Below are 9,528 nucleotides of genomic sequence, written 5' to 3'. Positions count from 1 at the left end.
TGAAAAAGGAAATATCCTCAGATGAAATCTGGAGAGTAGCTTTCTGAGAAACTGCTTAGTGTTCTGTTAATTCATCTCACAGAGTTACATCTGTATTTCGTGGATCTCTTTGCTAGCCTTATTTCTGTGGAATCTGAGAACAGATATTTCGGATCCCTTGGAAGACTATAGGGCCAAAGGAAATATCCTCCGATAACAAAGAGAAAGAAGCTTTCTGAGAAACTTCTTTGTGTTCTGTGAAATCATCTCACAGAGTTACAGCTTTCCCCTCAAGAAGCCTTTCCCTAAGACAGTTCTTGTGGAATTGGCAAAGTGATATTTGGAAGCCCATAGAGGGCTATGGTGAAAAAGGAAATATCCTCAAATGAAATCTGGAAAGAAGCTTTCTGAGAAACTGCTTAGTGTTCTGTTAATTCATCTCACAGAGTTACATCTGTATTTCGTGGATCTCTTTGCTAGCCTTATTTCTGTGGAATCTGAGAACAGATATTTCGGATCCCTTGGAAGACTATAGGGCCAAAGGAAATATCCTCCGATAACAAAGAGAAAGAAGCTTTCTGAGAAACTTCTTTGTGTTTTGTGAAATCAACTCACAGAGTTACAGCTTTCCCGTCAAGAAGCCTTTCGCTAAGACAGTTCTTGTGGAATTGGCAAAGTGATATTTGGAAGCCCATAGAGGGCTATGGTGAAAAAGGAAATATCCTCACATGAAATCTGGAAAGAAGCTTTCTGAGAAACTACTTAGTGTTCTGTTAATTCATCTCACAGAGTTACATCTGTATTTCGTGGATCTCTTTGCTAGCCTTATTTCTGTGGAATCTGAGAACAGATATTTCCTTTCCCTTTGAAGACTATAGGGCCAAAGGAAATATCCTCCGATAACAAAGAGAAAGAAGCTTTCTGAGAAATTTCTTTGTGTTCTGTGAAATCATCTCACAGAGTTACAGCTTTCCCCTCAAGAAGCCTTTCGCTAAGACAGTTCTTGTGGAATTGGCAAAGTGATATTTGGAAGCCCATAGAGGGCTATGGTGAAAAAGGAAATATCCTCAGATGAAATCTGGAAAGTAGCTTTCTGAGAAACTGCTTAGTGTTCTGTTAATTCATCTCACAGAGTTACATCTGTATTTCGTGGATCTCTTTGCTAGCCTTATTTCTTTGGAATCTGAGAACAGATATTTCGGATCCATTGGAAGACTACAGGGCCAAAGGAAATATCCTGCGATAACAAAGAGAAAGAAGCTTTCTGAGAAACTTCTTTGTGTTCTGTGAAATCATCTCACAGAGTTACAGCTTTCCCCTCAAGAAGCCTTTCGCTAAGACAGTTCTTGTGGAATTGGCAAAGTGATATTTGGAAGCCCATAGAGGGCTATGGTGAAAAAGGAAATATCCTCAGATGAAATCTGGAAAGAAGCTTTCTGAGAAACTGCTTAGTGTTCTGTTAATTCATCTCACAGAGTTACATCTGTATTTCGTGGATCTCTTTGCTAGCCTTATTTCTGTGGAATCTGAGAACAGATATTTCGGATCCCTTGGAAGACTATAGGGCCAAAGGAAATATCCTCCGATAACAAAGAGAAAGAAGCTTTCTGAGAAACTTCTTTGTGTTCTGTGAAATCATCTCACAGAGTTACAGCTTTCCCCTCAAGAAGCCTTTCCCTAAGACAGTTCTTGTGGAATTGGCAAAGTGATATTTGGAAGCCCATAGAGGGCTATGGTGAAAAAGGAAATATCCTCACATGAAATCTGGAAAGAAGCTTTCTGAGAAACTGCTTAGTGTTCTGTTAATTCATCTCACAGAGTTACATCTGTATTTCGTGGATCTCTTTGCTAGCCTTATTTCTGTGGAATCTGAGAACAGATATTTCGGATCCCTTGCAAGACTATAGGGCCAAAGGAAATATCCTCCTATAACAAACAGAAAGAAGCTTTCTGAGAAACTTCTTTGTGTTCTGTGAAATCATCTCACAGAGTTACAGCATTCCCCTCAAGAAGCCTTTCGCTAAGACAGTTCTTGTGGAATTGGCAAAGTGATATTTGGAAGCCCATAGAGGGCAATGGTGAAAGAGGAAATATCCTCAAATGAAATCTGGAAAGAAGCTTTCTGAGAAACTGCTTAGTGTTCTGTTAATTCATCTCACAGAGTTACATCTGTATTTCGTGGATCTCTTTGCTAGCCTTATTTCTGTGGAATCTGAGAACAGATATTTCGGATCCCTTGGAAGACTATAGGGCCAAAGGAAATATCCTCCGATAACAAAGAGAAAGAAGCTTTCTGAGAAACTTCTTTGTGTTTTGTGAAATCATCTCACAGAGTTACAGCTTTCCCGTCAAGAAGCCTTTCGCTAAGACAGTTCTTGTGGAATTGGCAAAGTGATATTTGGAAGCCCATAGAGGGCTATGGTGAAAAAGGAAATATCCTCACATGAAATCTGGAAAGAAGCTTTCTGAGAAACTCCTTAGTGTTCTGTTAATTCATCTCACAGAGTTACATCTGTATTTCGTGGATCTCTTTGCTAGCCTTATTTCTGTGGAATCTGAGAACAGATATTTCGGATCCCTTGGAAGACTATAGGGCCAAAGGAAATATCCTCCGATAACAAAGAGAAAGAAGCTTTCTGAGAAACTTCTTTGTGTTCTGTGAAATCATCTCACAGAGTTACAGCTTTCCCCTCAAGAAGCCTTTCGCTAAGACAGTTCTTGTGGAATTGGCAAAGTGATATTTGGAAGCCCATAGAGGGCTATGGTGAAAAAGGAAATATCCTCAGATGAAATCTGGAAAGTAGCTTTCTGAGAAACTGCTTAGTGTTCTGTTAATTCATCTCACAGAGTTACATCTGTATTTCGTGGATCTCTTTGCTAGCCTTATTTCTGTGGAATCTGAGAACAGATATTTCGGATCCATTGGAAGACTACAGGGCCAAAGGAAATATCCTGCGATAACAAAGAGAAAGAAGCTTTCTGAGAAACTTCTTTGTGTTCTGTGAAATCATCTCACAGAGTTACAGCTTTCCCCTCAGGAAGCCTTTCGCTAAGACAGTTCTTGTGGAATTGGCAAAGTGATATTTGGAAGCCCATAGAGGGCTATGGTGAAAAAGGAAATATCCTCAGATGAAATCTGGAAAGAAGCTTTCTGAGAAACTGCTTAGTGTTCTGTTAATTCATCTCACAGAGTTACATCTGTATTTCGTGGATCTCTTTGCTAGCCTTATTTCTGTGGAATCTGAGAACAGATATTTCGGATCCCTTGGAAAACTATAGGGCCAAAGGAAATATCCTCCGATAACAAAGAGAAAGAAGCTTTCTGAGAAACTTCTTTGTGTTCTGTGAAATCATCTCACAGAGTTACAGCTTTCCCCTCAAAAAGCCTTTCCCTAAGACAGTTCTTGTGGAATTGGCAAAGTGATATTTGGAAGCCCATAGAGGGCTATGGTGAAAAAGGAAATATCCTCACATGAAATCTGGAAAGAAGCTTTCTGAGAAACTGCTTAGTGTTCTGTTAATTCATCTCACAGAGTTACATCTGTATTTCGTGGATCTCTTTGCTAGCCTTATTTCTGTGGAATCTGAGAACAGATATTTCGGATCCCTTGCAAGACTATAGGGCCAAAGGAAATATCCTCCTATAACAAACAGAAAGAAGCTTTCTGAGAAACTTCTTTGTGTTCTGTGAAATCATCTCACAGAGTTACAGCATTCCCCTCAAGAAGCCTTTCGCTAAGACAGTTCTTGTGGAATTGGCAAAGTGATATTTGGAAGCCCATAGAGGGCTATGGTGAAAAAGGAAATATCCTCACATGAAATCTGGAAAGAAGCTTTCTGAGAAACTGCTTAGTGTTCTGTTAATTCATCTCACAGAGTTACATCTGTATTTCGTGGATCTCTTTGCTAGCCTTATTTCTGTGGAATCTGAGAACAGATATTTCGGATCCCTTGCAAGACTATAGGGCCAAAGGAAATATCCTCCTATAACAAACAGAAAGAAGCTTTCTGAGAAACTTCTTTGTGTTCTGTGAAATCATCTCACAGAGTTACAGCATTCCCCTCAAGAAGCCTTTCGCTAAGACAGTTCTTGTGGAATTGGCAAAGTGATATTTGGAAGCCCATAGAGGGCAATGGTGAAAGAGGAAATATCCTCAAATGAAATCTGGAAAGAAACTTTCTGAGAAACTGCTTAGTGTTCTGTTAATTCATCTCACAGAGTTACATCTGTATTTCGTGGATCTCTTTGCTAGCCTTATTTCTGTGGAATCTGAGAACAGATATTTCGGATCCATTGGAAGACTACAGGGCCAAAGGAAATATCCTGCGATAACAAAGAGAAAGAAGCTTTCTGAGAAACTTCTTTGTGTTCTGTGAAATCATCTCACAGAGTTACAGCTTTCACCTCAAGAAGCCTTTCGCTAAGACAGTTCTTGTGGAATTGGCAAAGTGATATTTGGAAGCCCATAGAGGGCTATGGTGAAAAAGGAAATATCCTCAGATGAAATCTGGAAAGAAGCTTTCTGAGAAACTGCTTAGTGTTCTGTTAATTCATCTCACAGAGTTACATCTGTATTTCGTGGATCTCTTTGCTAGCCTTATTTCTGTGGAATCTGAGAACAGATAATTCGGATCCCTTGGAAGACTATAGGGCCAAAGGAAATATCCTCCGATAACAAAGAGAAAGAAGCTTTCTGAGAAACTTCTTTGTGTTCTGTGAAATCATCTCACAGAGTTACAGCTTTCCCCTCAAGAAGCCTTTCGCTAAGACAGTTCTTGTGGAATTGGCAAAGTGATATTTGGAAGCCCATAGATGGCTATGGTGAAAAAGGAAATATCCTCAGATGAAATCTGGAAAGTAGCTTTCTGAGAAACTGCTTAGTGTTCTGTTAATTCATCTCACAGAGTTACATCTGTATTTCGTGGATCTCTTTGCTAGCCTTATTTCTGTGGAATCTGAGAACAGATATTTCGGATCCCTTTGAAGACTATAGGGCCAAAGGAAATATCCTGCGATAACAAAGAGAAAGAAGCTTTCTGAGAAATTTCTTTGTGTTCTGTGAAATCATCTCACAGAGTTACAGCTTTCCCCTCAAGAAGCCTTTCGCTAAGACAGTTCTTGTGGAATTGGCAAAGTGATATTTGGAAGCCCATAGAGGGCTATGGTGAAAAAGGAAATATCCTCAGATGAAATCTGGAAAGTAGCTTTCTGAGAAACTGCTTAGTGTTCTGTTAATTCATCTCACAGAGTTACATCTGTATTTCGTGGATCTCTTTGCTAGCCTTATTTCTGTGGAATCTGAGAACAGATATTTCGGATCCATTGGAAGACTATAGGGCCAAAGGAAATATCCTGCGATAACGAAGAGAAAGAAGCTTTCTGAGAAACTTCTTTGTGTTCTGTGAAATCATCTCACAGAGTTACAGCTTTCACCTCAAGAAGCCTTTCGCTAAGACAGTTCTTGTGGAATTGGCAAAGTGATATTTGGAAGCCCATAGAGGGCTATGGTGAAAAAGGAAATATCCTCAGATGAAATCTGGAAAGAAGCTTTCTGAGAAACTGCTTAGTGTTCTGTTAATTCATCTCACAGAGTTACATCTGTATTTCGTGGATCTCTTTGCTAGCCTTATTTCTGTGGAATCTGAGAACAGATATTTCGGATCCATTGGAAGATTACAGGGCCAAAGGAAATATCCTGCGATAACAAAGAGAAAGAAGCTTTCTGAGAAACTTCTTTGTGTTCTGTGAAATCATCTCACAGAGTTACAGCTTTCCCCTCAGGAAGCCTTTCGCTAAGACAGTTCTTGTGGAATTAGCAAAGTGATATTTGGAAGCCCATAGAGGGCTATGGTGAAAAAGGAAATATCCTCAGATGAAATCTGGAAAGAAGCTTTCTGAGAAACTGCTTAGTGTTCTGTTAATTCATCTCACAGAGTTACATCTGTATTTCGTGGATCTCTTTGCTAGCCTTATTTCTGTGGAATCTGAGAACAGATATTTCGGATCCCTTGGAAAACTATAGGGCCAAAGGAAATATCCTCCGATAACAAAGAGAAAGAAGCTTTCTGAGAAACTTCTTTGTGTTCTGTGAAATCATCTCACAGAGTTACAGCTTTCCCCTCAAAAAGCCTTTCCCTAAGACAGTTCTTGTGGAATTGGCAAAGTGATATTTGGAAGCCCATAGAGGGCTATGGTGAAAAAGGAAATATCCTCACATGAAATCTGGAAAGAAGCTTTCTGAGAAACTGCTTAGTGTTCTGTTAATTCATCTCACAGAGTTACATCTGTATTTCGTGGATCTCTTTGCTAGCCTTATTTCTGTGGAATCTGAGAACAGATATTTCGGATCCCTTGCAAGACTATAGGGCCAAAGGAAATATCCTCCTATAACAAACAGAAAGAAGCTTTCTGAGAAACTTCTTTGTGTTCTGTGAAATCATCTCACAGAGTTACAGCATTCCCCTCAAGAAGCCTTTCGCTAAGACAGTTCTTGTGGAATTGGCAAAGTGATATTTGGAAGCCCATAGAGGGCTATGGTGAAAAAGGAAATATCCTCACATGAAATCTGGAAAGAAGCTTTCTGAGAAACTGCTTAGTGTTCTGTTAATTCATCTCACAGAGTTACATCTGTATGTCGTGGATCTCTTTGCTAGCCTTATTTCTGTGGAATCTGAGAACAGATATTTCGGATCCCTTGCAAGACTATAGGGCCAAAGGAAATATCCTCCTATAACAAACAGAAAGAAGCTTTCTGAGAAACTTCTTTGTGTTCTGTGAAATCATCTCACAGAGTTACAGCATTCCCCTCAAGAAGCCTTTCGCTAAGACAGTTCTTGTGGAATTGGCAAAGTGATATTTGGAAGCCCATAGAGGGCAATGGTGAAAGAGGAAATATCCTCAAATGAAATCTGGAAAGAAGCTTTCTGAGAAACTGCTTAGTGTTCTGTTAATTCATCTCACAGAGTTACATCTGTATTTCGTGGATCTCTTTGCTAGCCTTATTTCTGTGGAATCTGAGAACAGATATTTCGGATCCCTTGGAAGACTATAGGGCCAAAGGAAATATCCTCCGATAACAAAGAGACAGAAGCTTTCTGAGAAACTTCTTTGTGTTTTGTGAAATCATCTCACAGAGTTACAGCTTTCCCGTCAAGAAGCCTTTCGCTAAGACAGTTCTTGTGGAATTGGCAAAGTGATATTTGGAAGCCCATAGAGGGCTATGGTGAAAAAGGAAATATCCTCACATGAAATCTGGAAAGAAGCTTTCTGAGAAACTCCTTAGTGTTCTGTTAATTCATCTCACAGAGTTACATCTGTATTTCGTGGATCTCTTTGCTAGCCTTATTTCTGTGGAATCTGAGAACAGATATTTCGGATCCCTTGGAAGACTATAGGGCCAAAGGAAATATCCTCCGATAACAAAGAGAAAGAAGCTTTCTGAGAAACTTCTTTGTGTTCTGTGAAACCATCTCACAGAGTTACAGCTTTCCCCTCAAGAAGCCTTTCGCTAAGACAGTTCTTGTGGAATTGGCAAAGTGATATTTGGAAGCCCATAGAGGGCTATGGTGAAAAAGGAAATATCCTCAGATGAAATCTGGAAAGTAGCTTTCTGAGAAACTGCTTAGTGTTCTGTTAATTCATCTCACAGAGTTACATCTGTATTTCGTGGATCTCTTTGCTAGCCTTATTTCTGTGGAATCTGAGAACAGATATTTCGGATCCATTGGAAGACTACAGGGCCAAAGGAAATATCCTGCGATAACAAAGAGAAAGAAGCTTTCTGAGAAACTTCTTTGTGTTCTGTGAAATCATCTCACAGAGTTACAGCTTTCCCCTCAAGAAGCCTTTCGCTAAGACAGTTCTTGTGGAATTGGCAAAGTGATATTTGGAAGCCCATAGAGGGCTATGGTGAAAAAGGAAATATCCTCAGATGAAATCTGGAAAGAAGCTTTCTGAGAAACTGCTTAGTGTTCTGTTAATTCATCTCACAGAGTTACATCTGTATTTCGTGGATCTCTTTGCTAGCCTTATTTCTGTGGAATCTGAGAACAGATATTTCGGATCCCTTTGAAGACTATAGGGCCAAAGGAAATATCCTCCGATAACAAAGAGAAAGAAGCTTTCTGAGAAACTTCTTTGTGTTCTGTGAAATCATCTCACAGAGTTACAGCTTTCCCCTCAAGAAGCCTTTCGCTAAGACAGTTCTTGTGGAATTGGCAAAGTGATATTTGGAAGCCCATAGAGGGCTATGGTGAAAAAGGAAATATCCTCAGATGAAATCTGGAAAGTAGCTTTCTGAGAAACTGCTTAGTGTTCTGTTAATTCATCTCACAGAGTTACATCTGTATTTCGTGGATCTCTTTTCTAGTCTTATTTCTGTGGAATCTGAGAACAGATATTTCGGATCCCTTGGAAGACTATAGGGCCAAAGGAAATATCCTGCGATAACAAAGAGAAAGAAGCTTTCTGAGAAATTTCTTTGTGTTCTGTGAAATCATCTCACAGAGTTACAGCTTTCCCCTCAAGAAGCCTTTCGCTAAGACAGTTCTTGTGGAATTGGCAAAGTGATATTTGGAAGCCCATAGAGGGCTATGGTGAAAAAGGAAATATCCTCACATGAAATCTGGAAAGAGGCTTTCTGAGAAACTGCTTTGTGTTCTGTTAATTCATCTCACAGAGTTACATCTGTATTTCGTGGATCTCTTTGCTAGCCTTATTTCTGTGGAATCTGAGAACAGATATTTCGGATCCCTTGGAAGACTATAGGGCCAAAGGAAATATCCTCCGATAACAAAGAGAAAGAAGCTTTCTGAGAAACTTCTTTGTGTTTTGTGAAATCATCTCACAGAGTTACAGCTTTCCCGTCAAGAAGCCTTTCGCTAAGACAGTTCTTGTGGAATTGGCAAAGTGATATTTGGAAGCCCATAGAGGGCTATGGTGAAAAAGGAAATATCCTCACATGAAATCTGGAAAGAAGCTTTCTGAGAAACTGCTTAGTGTTCTGTTAATTCATCTCACAGAGTTACATCTGTATTTCGTGGATCTCTTTGCTAGCCTTATTTCTGTGGAATCTGAGAACAGATATTTCGGATCCCTTGGAAGACTATAGGGCCAAAGGAAATATCCTCCGATAACAAAGAGAAAGAAGCTTTCTGAGAAACTTCTTTGTGTTCTGTGAAATCATCTCACAGAGTTACAGCTTTCCCCTCAAGAAGCCTTTCCCTAAGACAGTTCTTGTGGAATTGGCAAAGTGATATTTGGAAGCCCATAGAGGGCTATGGTGAAAAAGGAAATATCCTCAGATGAAATCTGGAAAGAAGCTTTCTGAGAAACTACTTAGTGTTCTGTTAATTCATCTCACATAGTTATATCTGTATTTCGTGGATCTCTTTGCTAGCCTTATTTCTGTGGAATCTGAGAACAGATATTTCGGATCCCTTGGAAGACTATAGGGCCAAAGGAAATATCCTCCTATAACAAACAGAAAGAAGATTTCTGAGAAACTTCTTTGTGTTCTGTGAAATCATCTCACAGAGTTACAGCTTTCC

The sequence above is a fragment of the Macaca nemestrina genome, chromosome 13 (assembly GCF_043159975.1).
Source record: "Macaca nemestrina isolate mMacNem1 chromosome 13, mMacNem.hap1, whole genome shotgun sequence".
Lineage (NCBI taxonomy): Eukaryota > Metazoa > Chordata > Mammalia > Primates > Cercopithecidae > Macaca > Macaca nemestrina.
This window is presented reverse-complemented; position numbering follows the sequence as displayed.